General features: G+C 38.9%; 1 long non-coding RNA gene across 1 annotated transcript; it reads left to right on the top strand.

Annotated features, from left to right (window-relative positions):
* The first annotated feature begins 1,750 nt into the window (after positions 1-1,750).
* LOC122028820 lies at positions 1,751-1,983 on the top strand. The gene is made up of 2 exons (XR_006124965.1): positions 1,751-1,780; positions 1,860-1,983. It is a non-coding gene; the product is annotated as an uncharacterized LOC122028820 (long non-coding RNA).
* Positions 1,984-13,255: the final 11,272 nt, after the last annotated feature.

The following is a 13,255-nucleotide window of genomic DNA, read 5'->3' as shown; positions in this document are numbered from 1 at the left end:
GGAGAATGAATCCCTGTTTCTCTACTATGTGAGACCTTTGAGATTATATGTTAATCTCAATTTTTTGCCTTAGTGACTATTTAGCTGTCTACTTGAAGTTTTAATCAATGTCTGCTACTTTAGCATGTATCCTATGGCTATGGATGATTCAGTCTATAGAGCATAACTAGGAAAGCGACTGATTAAAATGAATTGATTCTAGCTAAAAAGGAAGATTAAATATATTTACATCTTTTGTTGTTATTCACTGGTCGACCCATTTCTGTTATGTACGGAAATGAATGTGAATATTAGATATGGAACATACTCATGACATAATGGTCATTATAAGGGATTAGAGATGTTCATATCGATGTAAATGAAAATTATTTAATCTAGGTAAATAGCAAGACATGGATATCTTCAAGATAATGGCTATGTGTCACTTGAAGATTGGATGGATCCTGGATAATGGCTATGTGCCACCAGGAAAGTGGCTAAGTGCCATGAAGAGTGTGTCTCTAATTTATTCGAGCGGCTAAGTCAAGGTGTAACAATCTTCTTAGCAACTATCGCTCAGTGTGCTTGTTGTCGCACGAACCATTTTCTCTAAGTATGGATTGGATGTTCTCATATAGTTTATGTGACCAAACTCTCTAATAGTCTATGTGACTTATTAAGTCTTTGTGACTTACCTGAATGAACTAGTCTTAGTGACTTACCTTGGACGAGTGGGAGATGTTGGAAATGGGGATAGTGGGGAATGTGGTCATATTCCCCACTACTCATAATGGAAAAGTCCATTATGCCCCTAGTGTATTTCCCTATATAAAGAGGGTCCGTCCAAGGCTCAGGGCGTGTGAAAATTATGAGTGTGCGACGAGAGTAAGAGGAGAACATCCAAGGCGGCGGGATTTGATTTGTGGAATTGCGAAGGGCTTTCCGATCCTGTGATCGCTCTTCCGACAGCGAGTTTCGTCATTGCCAATTGCGGATCTACGAGAGATCGCTGTAAGTTTTTATCGCATTTAATTAATTCGTCTATCATGTATTTAGAATATATTTTCTACAATTTTTAATTAAAAACAAATCACCCTTAATTTTTCAAACACAAGAGGGGTCGTCGGTCGCCATGTTCCACTCTATTATTAAGCTACCGCGTGCCTCTGCCTAATTATCATACACAGCGATAAGACAGGGAAAGATGCTGGCGTAGCGCTCCTCCTCCTTCTACCCCAACTTTCTGGCTTCTCTCCACACCAACAACACCAATAACCCTAGCAGTACTCACATCGCTATGCCGCCGCGGCTTCATCAGTGGTAGAAACCACGAATCATGAAGTCTGACATCTATGAAGTTACATAGATGTCTAAAATTATTAAAATTATTAAATTAATTTATATAGCTTAATAAATTATTAAAATTTATTTATTTAATTAACTTTATGTATAGTGACCTTGCATAAATAAGTTCCTATGAAGTTGAACATCAAATTTGCTGATGAGTATTTGATTCATTAAAAATCCTAATTATTGTTTGATTAATTTATTATTTATTTGATTATATATGTATACCTATATAGTTGGTGGACAAAGTTAGAGTTAGTCAAGAGCTAGGATTTGCTCGGGATCAGCCCTTGAAGTGGTACGCTTGGATAATGACAAGCCTACCAAACCCTAAATTTTCAAGTTATAGGATTGTTCTATCAAAGATTATCGCATTTATTTATCTTCTTGATGATATTTTTGATGTCGAAGGATCGATTGACAATCTCCATCTCTTTGTACAGGCCATCCAAAGGTACTTAGACATATTTATTTCACCAACTAATATTTAGAGTGAGTTTATTGTTAATGACTTTTATATGTGGCCATTGTAGATGGGATGACGTTTCAATGAATTCACTTCCCAACTACATGAGGGCATGCTTCAAGGCATTAAATAGCACTATCAATGAGATTGCCCAGATTGTGCTCAAGGAACATGGATGGAATCCAATCAAATATCTAAAGAAATCAGTATGAATTGTTGTTCTTTTTATAAACATTTGTCTTAGTGTTTGTATTATCACTGAAATTTGGTTAAAAATTGACTTTGTTTTGCAGTGGATACAATTAAGCAATGCATTTTTAATGGAAACAAAATGGTTGTCAAAAAATCAAGTCCCGACAATGGATGACTACATGAAGATTGCAACAATTACTTGTGGTGTTCCTACCGTCTTAATGCACATGTATTTTCTATTAGGGCATCACACGAAGGATGATCTCTATGAGGTTCTCTGAGTCTTATATCTTGTCCTGCGAGAATTCTTCGTCTTTGGGATGACTTGGGAAGTGAAAAGGTAGATTGTTTTCTAATTGTCATGATTATATATATACTAGTAAAAGGAGAATGAATTTATCGTGTATGCATGATAATTAATAGGATGAAAAACAAAATGGGAGGGATGACTCGTTGTTGTCTTGCATGATGAAGGAGAACCCACATTGGTCGTTGGAAGTTGCAAAAGAAAAAGTGATGAAAATGATAGATGAAGCTTGGGAGGAGCTCAACAAGGAAAGCTTTAGTTCGTCAACGTCAACATTCTCTCAAGATTTTGTGAGGGCTTGTTTGAATACTGCAAGGATGGTGAGGGTGATGTACAACTACACTGAAGAGCATAACCTCCCCATGCTTAAGGAGTATATAAACTTATTGTTATTTAAACAAATTTAAAATGTTAGAAGTTACTAGTTAGTGCTATTAAAATTTCATGATGTATTGAAGGTATATATTCCCCTTCACTTGTTTGAATTTGTTTTGTTTGGTTCCACTTTATCAATTATCATATTAAATGTTAACATGTCGTTCTAAGACTATGTTGATAAATCAATTTTAATTTGTACCTCTTAGGACATCACAATATAAATATTGATAAATATCTTGATGAGTCATTTTCTAAGTCATACAAAATATCAGTAATTGTGTGGTCATGATGATGAGTTGTTTCTCTAGTATTAATAATTGTGTTGGTCTGTCTGTCTAGTACAAATTAATAATTCCATCATTATGAAGTAAAACACACATTAATTTCAAAGTCTTGTGACATAATAGGCATATGATAGTTCGAACCCGTTAATTAAATTGGTTGATTATACGTAAAATCTAAGTCTAATTTTGACTTACAAAAGTAATTGGTCGATGTACCCTTCTTTGTTTCAATTGTAGCATCGGACCTCTCTTTTATTCTGAGAATGCATCTTAGCATGCACTTTATTAAATTTATTAGATGTAATAATCTTACTAAATTTTTTTTACCATTAGGGTCGTTTCGTCTTCATTGATTTACGTTTCAGAGTCTAGACCGTTCGTTCTTACCTTGAGGGCAATGTTTTGACTGAACTCCTTTTTCAATTCTGTAAATCTAGATTCATGAAATTCTAAAGTGAAAAATAAACACTCTAATCTACTTACCTCTAGATCTTTTGAAATATAATAGAAGTCCACTATAGATATCCAGTCTTGTATCCTAGGGAAAGCATTTAACACATACCTTAAAGGATCTCGGTTTGTTACTTGTTCTCCAAGATTCGTAAGTCCGGTGATTAAATCCTTCATCTTGGCAGTACTACTGACTCTCCTTTTTTCAGCCGAAGGTTGGCTAGTTGGTTCCGAAGCAGATCCCATTTTATGAGCTTGGCTTCAGGCGTACCTTCGTATAGCTCCAGAAACTTCTCCCAAAGTTCCTTTGCTGATTCATAGACGTTGATTCTACTAACATCCTGCGAAGGTAGCTTGCTCAGCAGATGGAATTCGGCTAGTCGATTTACTACGAAGTCTACTTGCTCCTTCTTGGTCAAGAGATACTCTCCTTTTTCTTCTCCTTGTTAGTCTTTGGAGGCTACAAAATCATATTTAATTATCAACAAAATTTCAAAATCAGTTTTGAAAAATATCTTCGTGCATTGTTTTCCATAATGCAAATTCTCCCTCAAACTTCAATGGGTAAATACTCGGTCTGGCCATCGTCTCGGTGCTTCAGTCGACGATTAGTCCTTTTGAGACGTTCTAGCTCCGATACCACTTATTGGTGTAACAAGGGCTGACAAGAGAGGGTGAATTGCCTGTAAAATAAAAATAATCCCTTTCTTGATCTTTCAACTTAGATTAGTAGACACTATTAAATTAAACATAAAACTAATTGAATAACCAATAAAAGAAAAGAGGTCAAAATTTACTTAGTTACAATCTACGTGGTTGTTAATTCAAGGCTTTAAAAGTGCTCCACTAGAATTCTCCTTCGTTGTAGGCGGAAAAACCTCTTATAGAAGTTGACAACTCAAAAGAAAGACTAGGAAAGTGTACAAGTCTCATTGTTCAAGTTGTTGGAGATTTTCTAGCTCTAGGAGACTTTTTATAGCCTCTGGAAAATGTTATCAGTAGCTTGAAGGCGCCGTCAAAGTGGTCCAAGGCGCTGTCCATCGGATAGAGTTTATTCGCTGAGGATAAAATTTTATCCTCGGATAACGACTAGGGAAGGCACATTCTATAGGATAGAAGGTGCCTTCTATGAGGCATTGAAGGCGCCTTCGACAAGGCAGACTAGACTGGTCTTCTTTGCTTTTTCGTATGAATGATGCTCTTGCTAATCGGAGTTAAGTTTACTTGAACCCAACTTCAACTGTCTTCTCGAGTAGCCTTCCTTTTCGGCTTCTCGTCCCTCGGACCGCCGCGCATGTTCTTCTCGTCTACCGGTGTACTCTTCGACAGTACATAATCCTTCAGATGCACTTAGCTTGTCGACTCCCTTCTCGTTCCATCCTTCTTACTGGCTACATCTTCTGCTCTACTTTTTGTATTCCTAAGTTCCTGCACACTTAGACACAAGGATAAAATATAGACAAAACCTAGCTTAACCTAGTTAATCATATCAAAACTAACCCGAGGTACTTATAAGAAGATCTAACAGTCATTGACAGACTAGTGTATGAAGCTGACGACATGCTATACAGTGATGGCCATGAGACTTTGGTCATGCGCAAGAATCTGTTGACTCCCAAAGGTGAATAAGGGGATAAATAGTTGAGAACCAATATTTTTCAAGGCCCGCGATCCTTGATCGTACCAATGGGCAAATCACTATAGCTCTTCTTTCCGAGATCCTCAGAAAGAAGCAGATCGTACAAATGAGCAAGATAGTAACAACCCTACTATCTTGCTTAAGCGAATTACAATGCAAGCTTATATAAAAATATACCGACTAGTAAATGCAGTTGAAGCTTTGGTCGGCACTTCCAAATAGTGTGGCTTGCTAAGCTGATGAAGGCTTTGTAACGACACAATTTTCCCTATTTCAAGTTCTAAAAGTCCATAAAAATATTTGGAAATACTTTTAAAATATTCTATAGATTTTTAGAAATTTTTAGAGTATTTTTACGTAATTTTTGGAATTCGTTTGGTATTTTTACCCAGAGGAAAAAGTTTTAAAAATAAAATAAAATAAAAGAAAAATAAGTTTGTAGAAGCTGGGGTTCAAACCCACAACTTCGGACCATAGCAAAACCGGCCCAACCAGATGAGCTACATGATCTTATTAACCTTATATGGTGAGAATTAAGTTTATAGCATAGTTAATGATTAGGGAATTAATTGGAAAAATGCGCGGCTGAGGGATTGAAGCTGAGACCCCTTGTTTCGGTTAAAAGCCGGTTAACCAGCTGTGCCAGCGAGTTTTTGTTAATTAAGGAAAGAACGGATTATATTTAAGGTATAGTTTTGATTAAACACGAATATAAGAAAGGGAATTAGGTTTTGGATTTTTAGAAAATCAACAATTTCTCTCAAAATTCTTCTTCTCACGCGACGGCGCCGATTCCTGCTCGGGTGAAACCGCAGCACCTCCTAGGGCTCTCTCTTCGGCGCCGGCGAAGGGCTTTTTCCGGCGGGTCCTCAACCGTGTGCGACCACCATCGTCGAGGAGGATCGGTGGGCGCAAGAAGAAGCCGAAGATCAAGCTCCTCCGAACCCTAGAATTCTTCCCGTCGGCTGTGAGTTCAAGGAACCGAGGTGAGTTGCTTCTCACCTGCAGTAGGAGTTGTTCCGCGATTTCGCTTTTCTTCTTTGCTTTCTCGCCGAGCAGGAATAGCCCTAGATTCGTTAGTTGTTATTTTAGTATTTCGGATCTTGGGTTAGTTTTTCAGATTTGGACGGGTTTGAGATGGTGTTTAACATGGCTTTTCATTGAGATGTTTCTTCGTGCACTGGATGAGGAATCTTGGATAGATAGGTTGCACTAAAGTCTTGTTCACGATCCTTCCTTTTAGTGTCGACCGTGGCAGTGTATGAAATGTGGGTAGAGTTTTGGTTTCGTTAATTGGTTTTGCTTCACTAAACAGACTAAGGTAACAGGAGGTGACCAATCACTTTGTTACTGCTACTCATACTTTGCTATAGGAGTTAGTTGTTGCTGCTTGTGTCTTCCGAATTGCTGAGGAAGCTTTTAGAAACTTAGTTTTGTATGCAGATTTTCTGTTAAGCTTCGATCTGTTTTTCTTTGCTTTCAGATTATACAGTACAACATTGAGATAGTTGGAGATTTGAGAATAGCATGTGTTTAAGTATATTATTCTATGTTAGCTTTGCAGAATAGGTTTGTATGCCATTAACAGGACATGAACAACATATGCTTTAGTATATCATGTGGTAACTTTTGATTGTAGCAGAAATCATCCTTTCCTTATGTTCCACTTTGTTGGAATTAATTAGAATGAGCAGATTTCTTTTACATTGCTAATAGAAGAACAGTTTTCTTTTTCTAGCTTTTCCTTAGCTATTTGTAAGCATGAGCAGACTTCTTTTCTATTGCTATTAGACATACAGTTTCCTTTGCTATCAGTTTAACATGAGCAGTATTGATTCCTATTTTTAGTCCTTTGCTATTGGACTAATATGAGAAGTTATAAGCGAAGAAAGACCAAGGCTTTAATTTGATCTTAATTCCAGAAGATTGAATATCAAAAGCGCACACAAGGTGTTTGCTTAAATGCCAAGTAAGGGCAAGTATAAAGAAGTTATAGTTAAAAAGAAAGTATTTTACTTTTAATGGCATGTACCGGACACGAGGTCCAGGACACAAGGTCCATTGGGTGGGCTCCTAGATCGCCCCTAGGCACAAGATCGCCTAGAAGTACCTTAGTAGTTTCGGGATTAGCTACCTCTACTCTTATTAAGGATGCGCGCAAATTGGTACTATGCCGGGCCCAAAAGAAGTTTATTATTATTTTGAAGTATTAAAGTATAAGTTTTGAAACAAATGAAACAAGCTTCAAATATGTTTAGAATTAGAAAGTTTAGTTTCTTGTTGTTTGAAGCATTCAGTAGTAGTTTTATTTGTTTCTTGCTATTAGATTATTCAGCATGTTTAGTTTTATTTGCTTTCAGCATGCTGTTATAGTTTTATTTTTATGAGCATATTTATCTTTACATGTTTAGTAGTTTTACATGTTTAGTAGTTTTACATGTTTAGTAGCTTTACATGTTTAGTATGCTTCTCTTATTGGTTTATGAGCATATTTAGCTATACAATGATTAGCATTTCAATTAGCATGATTTCCTTTGCTATTTATGAGCATAAGTAATTTTATATGTTAGCATTCAGTTTTAGCATGTTTTTATTTATATACATGCATATCGAGTTTTTGTGAGTAGATAGCGCTCACTAAGCTTTATGCTTATAGACTGCATTTCCTCCTACTGCAGATAAAGGGAAAGAAAAGATACAGTGAAGGAAGGCGATAAGGAGATGCAAGAGGAGTGTGTGATGTGTGGACTATGGAGGTCCTTGGGACTTAGCTAAGGAATTCATTTAGTTTAAGAATGTGATTAGTTTGATTTCTTATTAAGTTGATAAGGAAAGGATGAAGTAAGAAGTTATGTTTTCGGTTTTACATTATCTGCATGATTTGAATTATTAAACTGCGTGGTTGTGGTTAGTTTTCATTTCTTATTAAACTGCGTGGTTGATTGAAATATATTTCCAGCCGCCTGTGGCTGAGTATATTATGCTTGTATTATGGAAATGGTCACCGGTACAGGGGTGACTCTGCCGAAATTTTTCGGTAGGGTTTTCCTAGAGATGTTTAATAAACCGGTTAAGTAGAGTTAATAGATAAGTAACGGTCACTCATAGAGAGTAGTAGTAGTAGTAAGAAGAGTGGTCGTTACAGTTGGTATCAGAGCAGTGTTCCATTCTCTAGCATCACACACATCAGCATCATCCTTGCCATCTCCAAGTAAGAAAGTATTTAAATTCTTTCTTTATTCTGCTTTCCTTATTATTAACTGCAGTACAGAGTAATTGCTTATGAGTACTTAAGTAAGCTAGAAGTTATTGTTTCTCCTTTCTTGATCCATATATATATATATATATATATATATATGTATGTTTAGGAAAGATAGAGAAGATAGCAAGTCTCTTTCTTTGTAGAATTAGATGGCAAGAAGAGAACATCCCCTTACCGTTTGTACTGAGAACTAAGATCAGGAGAATGAAGATCCCAGAACCCCTGGGCCTATTCTCTCTGAAGTTGTTACTCAACTTCAGAGACAAGTAGCGAGCAGCAGCAAGTGATTGCCAATCTAATGACCAATCAGAAGTCAGCTCCTCCCACTTCCCCAACCATTAATGTGGAGACCCCAGTGGTGACTGAAGACCCATCAGTTGCCCTGGAAGTCGCCACAACACCTAGAAAACAAGAAGCATACCTCATCCAGTGGCTGAAGCTGAAACCAGAAAGCTTCTTAGGCACGACCGAGCCCTGGGATGCCCAGGCTTGGTTCAAGACACTTGAGAGCATAATGGAGCTTCTTGACTGACCAGAGGTCGAGAAGGGTAAGTGTGCCTCTTTCTGCCTATCTGGAGGTGCTCGTATGTAGTGGGAGCGAGTTAAGAGTAAGAGAGCAGTCAACCAGATGAGCTGGGTTGACTTCGAGATAGAGTTTTACGAAGAATTCTTCGGTCAACGGATCACCAATAAACATTATGAGGAGTTTATAGAATTTAGACCACGTGACCTACCAGTAGAAGAAGCGGTCAAAAGATTTAACAGGCTAGCTCACCTTTGCCTATAGTTAGTAAGTACAGTGAAAGAACGAGTCAGACTGATGCTCCTAACGCTGAGACCAGAAATAACACCTAATGTGAGTAGTGAAACCCACCGACCATAGATTGGTGAAGAGCTGGTCAGCAGGGCATTAGTGAGCACTATCTGAACAGCAACAAGGCACAACAAATGCAACACAAGCCAGTCAAGATAGAAGACAAGACAGTGGGGAAACAGAGAATCCAGTCAAGTAATCAGAACTGGAAGGACAAAGATAAAAAGAAAGACTCAAGCAGGAAGATGTTTGGGTAGTCTGTGAGTATCCAAAGGTATTTCCAGAAGATCTACCTGGACTACCTCCCAACAGAGAAGTGGAGCCAATTTCAAAAGCTCTGTACCAAATTTCTCTAGCAGGGCTAAAAGAGTTATAAGAACAATTTCAGGAGTTACATGACAAGGGTTTCATCCGCCCTAGACATCCACCCCGGGAAACTCCAGAGTTGTTCGTTAAAAAGAAAGACGGATCCATGCTAATTTGCATAGATTTTAGAGCGCTGAGCAAAGTAGCAGTTAGGGACAAGTACCCTCATTCCAGAATAGATGATCTATATGATCAACTAAAAATGACAATAGTGTTCTCTAAAATAGACCTGTGCTCTGGGTATCATCAGTTGGAAGTGAAAGAAAGTGATACACTCAGAACAGTTTCCAGGACCAGATCTGGACACTACGAGTTTGTAGTCATGCCTTTTGGTGTGACTAATGCACCAGCGGTCTTCATGGACTTAATGTACAGAGTGTTCAGAGAATACTTTGACAAATTTGTCATCGTATTCGTCGACGACATTCTAGTCTATTCAAGAACCCCAGAGGAGCGTGATACGCACTTGAGAATAGTATTGCAGACCCTTCAGCAAAAGCAGCTGTATGCTAAATTCTCAAAGTGTGAGTTCTTGTTAGATCATGTGGCATTTCTAGGTCACATAATTTCTAAATAAGGCATCCAAGTGGATCCAGCCAAAATAGAAGCAGACAATAATTGGAAGAGACCCAAGAATGCCAGGGAGATCAGAAGCTTCCTTGGTTTAGCTGGGTACTACAGGAAATTCGTGGAAGACTTTTCCAGAATAGCCTCTCCACTTACAGCCCTCACCAGAAAGAACAAGAAGTTTGAATGGTCAGATAAATGTGAGCAGAGTTTCCAAGAGTTAAAGAAGAGACTGACCAGTGCTCCCATTCTGACAGTTCTAGAGAGTGATAAGAGTTTTGACATCTACAGTGATGCTTCCAAGATGGGCCTAGGAGTTGTACTCATGTAGGAAGGAAAAGTGATAGCTTATGCTTCCAGACAACTCAAAGATTATGAAAAGAACTACCCCACTCATGATCTTGAGCTGGCAGCTGTGGTCTTTGCACTAAAACTCTGGCGACATTATTTGTATGGAGTCCAGTGCAGAATCTTCACAGACCATCAGAGTCTTAAGTACTTCTTTACTCAGAAGGACTTAAACATGAGACAGCGTAGGTGGCTAGAGTTGGTCAAAGATTATGACTGTGAAATCCTCTACCATCTAGACAAAACTAATAAAGTGGCAGATGCACTAAGCAGAAAATCCAGTGCATCCCTGATGTCTTTATCATCATTAGCCCTACCACTTCAGAAGGAGTTGTCAGATTTTGGTATGGAATTATTTATGGGCAACTCTCTGTATTGACCTTAGAGTCAACCCTGCTTGAGGATATACAGAGAAAGCAAAGTGAAGATCCAGATATCCAAAAAAAAAAATCAAGCAAGGGATATAAGAAGGGGAAAATTCAGAGTTTCGAGTATCAGACAGTGGAATTCTTTATCAGGGGAGCCGCCTTTGTGTCCCCAATGATGAAGAGCTGAGAAAGAAAATTTTAGAAGAAGCTCATAGTACACCTTATTCCATGCATCCTGGTTCTACCAAGATGTATCAAGACGTGAAACAGAGATTCTGGTGGTCTGGACTCAAAAGAGATGTAGCTAAATATGTCAGTACCTGCCTGACATGTCAGAGGGTCAAAGCAGAACACCAGAGACCAGGAGGAGTTTTACAGCCTCTTCCTATACCAGAGTGGAAGTGGGAAGACATATCCATGGACTTCATAACAGGTCTCCCAAGAACCACAAATGGATATGATGCGATATGGGTGATAGTGGACAGATTGACCAAGTCTGCTCATTTTCTAGCCATCAGGGTGTCTCACTCTATAGAGCAGTTGGCACAGCTGTATGTTAAAGAGGTGATTAGACTTCACGGAGTTCCTAAATCTATTGTTTCTGATAGAGATGGGTGCTTCACCTCTCACTTCTGGGAGTGTGTTCAGACTGCACTAGGCACCAAACTCAAGTTCAGCACAGCCTTCCATCCTCGGACTGATGGACAGATAGAGCGAGTAAATCAGATTCTAGAAGATATGCTCAGAGCTTGTGCACTAGATTTCAAGGGAAGTTGGTGCAAGTACCTGTGCTTAGCTGAATTTGCCTACAACAACAGCTATCAGGCCACCATCAAGATGGCTCCCTATGAGGCATTGTATGGCAGGAAGTGCAGATCACCCATTTGCTGGCAAGAAGCAGGTGAAAGAAGAGAGATGGAAGTGGAACTGGGCATTCAGACAGAGCTGATAGATGAGACTACTCAGGCTATTCAGAAGATTAGCTGACACACGCCGTAGGCCACTTGAATTCCAAGTAGGGGATTCAGTTTTTCTCAAGGTCGCTCCTATGAAGGGAGTGATGAGATTTGGCAAGAAGGGCAAATTAAGTCCTCGTTATGTAGGACCTTACCTGATCACAGAAAGGATTGGGAAAGTAGCTTACAAGCTGGATTTACCACAAGGCATGTCAGCAATACACAATGTATTTCATGTCTCCATGCTAAAGAAGTGTCTCCATGACTCGAGCCAAGTGATTCAGCCTCAGTCAGTGCAGATCCAAGAGGATCTTAGTTATGAGAGCAGACCTACATAGATAGTGGACAGAGCAGTCAAGAGACTAAGAAATAAAGAAGTGCCACTAGTGAAGGTTATCTGGCAGAACCAGAAGCACGAGGAAGTCACTTGGGAGCGGGAGGACAACATGAGACAGAAATATCCAGAACTATTCTAAGTTCGAGGACGAACTTTTTATAAGGTATGGGGAATTGTAACGACCCAATTTTCCCTATTTCAAGTTCTAAAAGTCCATAAAAATATTTGAAAATACTTTTAAAATATTCTAGAGATTTTTAGAAATTTTTAAAGTATTTTTACATAATTTTTGGAGTTCGTTTGGTATTTTTACCCAGAGGAAGAAGTTTTAAAAATAAAATAAAATAAAAGAAAAATAAGTTTGTAGAAGCTGGGGTTCGAACCCACAACTTCGGACCCAAGCAAAATCGGCCCAACCAGCTGAGCTACACGGTCTTATTAACCTTATATCGTGAGAATTAAGTTTATAGCATAGTTAATGATTAGGGAATTAATTGGAAAAATGCGCGGCTGAGGGATTGAAGCCGAGACCCCTTGTTTCGGTTAAAAGCCGGTTAACCAGCTGTGCCAGCGAGTTTTTGTTAATTAAGGAAAGAACGGATTATATTTAAGGTATAGTTTTGATTAAACCCGAATATAAGAAAGGGAATTAGGTTTTGGATTTTTAGAAAATCAACAATTTCTCTCAAAATTCTTCTTCTCACGCGACGGCGCCGATTCCTGCTCGGGCGAAACCGCAGCACCTCCTAGGGCTCTCTCTTCGGCGCCGGCGAAGGGCTTTTTCCGGCGGGTCCTCAACCGTGTGCGACCACCATCGTCGAGGAGGATCGGTGGGCGCAAGAAGAAGCCGAAGATCAAGCTCCTCCGAACCCTAGAATTCTTCCCGTCGGCTGTGAGTTCAAGGAACCGAGGTGAGTTGCTTCTCACCTGCAGTAGGAGTTGTTCCGCGATTTCGCTTTTCTTCTTTGCTTTCTCGCCGAGCAGGAATAGCCCTAGATTCGTTAGTTGTTATTTTAGTATTTCGGATCTTGGGTTAGTTTTTCAGATTTGGACGGGTTTGAGATGGTGTTTAACATGGCTTTTCATTGTGATGTTTCTTCGTGCACTGGATGAGGAATCTTGGATAGATAGGTTGCACTAAAGTCTTGTTCACGATCCTTCCTTTTAGTGTCGACCGTGGCAGTGTATGAAATGT

This window comes from Zingiber officinale, chromosome 10B (assembly GCF_018446385.1).
Source record: "Zingiber officinale cultivar Zhangliang chromosome 10B, Zo_v1.1, whole genome shotgun sequence".
NCBI classification, from domain to species: domain Eukaryota; kingdom Viridiplantae; phylum Streptophyta; class Magnoliopsida; order Zingiberales; family Zingiberaceae; genus Zingiber; species Zingiber officinale.
This window is presented reverse-complemented; position numbering and strand designations above follow the sequence as displayed.